The sequence below is a fragment of the Egretta garzetta genome, unplaced genomic scaffold, assembly GCF_000687185.1.
Source record: "Egretta garzetta isolate BGI_Z169 unplaced genomic scaffold, ASM68718v1 scaffold172, whole genome shotgun sequence".
In the NCBI taxonomy this organism is placed as follows: domain Eukaryota; kingdom Metazoa; phylum Chordata; class Aves; order Pelecaniformes; family Ardeidae; genus Egretta; species Egretta garzetta.
In genome coordinates, this window is record NW_009258951.1 from 4,372,514 (window position 1) to 4,373,861 (window position 1,348).

Genomic DNA, 1,348 nt, shown 5'->3' on the forward strand with positions numbered 1-1,348 from the left:
GGGGTTGTGTTCCCTCACGCACTGCCCGAGTTCTCAAGGTAGGGGGAAAGAGCGGGACAGGGCCCAAACCCGGAGAAGGGTTGTCATCATCATGAGTAATGAAATGGCGGCAATGACGCTAACGCCTTGGTACACAGCTGCGTTTCCTTCTCTGCTCTTTTGCGCAATTACTGTAACCCGCATCTTACCGAACTGATTCTTCTTCTTCTTCTTCACAGCTCAGGGAGAGATTCACCCTGAAGCTGGAACCCGAAAGACATAAAACACTTGCGACGTCTATAAAAGTAAGTGGTAACGTTCAGTTTCAATTTCAGCGTGGTTACCTACGTTGGCTCCTCAAGACCAAGTAGGGTAAGTGAAGCAAAATCGCTGCTGCCATAAATTACAATTGGGCTACTGTAATGAAGAATATAGAGTTCATCCTGCTGAGCAAAAGCCAAGACTGCAGTAGGAAGGGACTGGATCAGGACTATGGTTACTGGCAGTGTTTTACTGACATCTGCAACATGGGTACAGCTCAAGATTTTATCAGTTGGGTACCCAGTGTTGTGTAGACCTTCTTCTTACTCCAGATTATTCCCCGTTTTTAAACAGCTCATCAAACTACACTAAAACTGTAAAGTTAGTCTCAGACGCTACTTCTACAGTGACTTTGAAAGAAATTAAATTCATTTAGTGTTGTAATGTAAATCATAAAACATCATCATTCAAAAGTTACCTGAACGTGTCTTAAACTGGTTCTTAAATGATCTTATAGAAATATCTGGGAAACATCTGGAACAATAAAGACCTCACACTCTAACATTAACCGATGGTTTACAATACTCCATGAAGCTGCAATTGCTCTTTTTTTGTGCATGAAGTTGTTACAATGGTACTAGCCCCAAATTCCTCTCTTTTGATGTCGGTTACACTGCTTTAGTTTTGAATATTTAACAATTCTAACTGAAATTTTTTGTATGCTATCAAGTTGAAGTTTTTCAACTTTTCTGCCTTAACAAGTTGGAATAGTGCTTTATCACTGTAGTTCCACTGGTGGCAGTACAGATGCTGCAATCTAAGTGCTGTTTGCTCAAAGCAAACAAGTTTTCTAAAAACCACATACATTTTTCAACTCTTATTGTTTCTGATTTTTGTTACAAAAAATAAGAATCTGTTGGCCATTGATTACTTTTTGCTACCCAAATCTACAGTCTCTAATACATGTTCCTCACCATCATGCCTCTGTGTACACCGGCTTTCAACATAGTCCACACCTAGAAGGCAGGTTGACAAAATTGTTATTTTTGCTACCAAAAGGAGTAGGGTAGGAGGTATTAAAAACATACCTGATTTTTTCTTCTTGGGG

At 39.9% G+C, this 1,348-nt stretch overlaps 1 long non-coding RNA gene across 2 annotated transcripts in view; it reads left to right on the plus strand.

Moving 5' to 3' along the window:
* Positions 1-19: 19 nt before the first annotated feature.
* Positions 20-1,348, plus strand: part of LOC118451833 — a 10,187-nt gene continuing 8,858 nt past the window's right edge. For both annotated transcript variants that reach the window (XR_004841404.1, XR_004841405.1), the window contains exons 1-2: positions 20-129; positions 219-351. This is a non-coding gene — a long non-coding RNA (uncharacterized LOC118451833). The remainder of the gene's footprint in view (positions 130-218; positions 352-1,348) is intronic.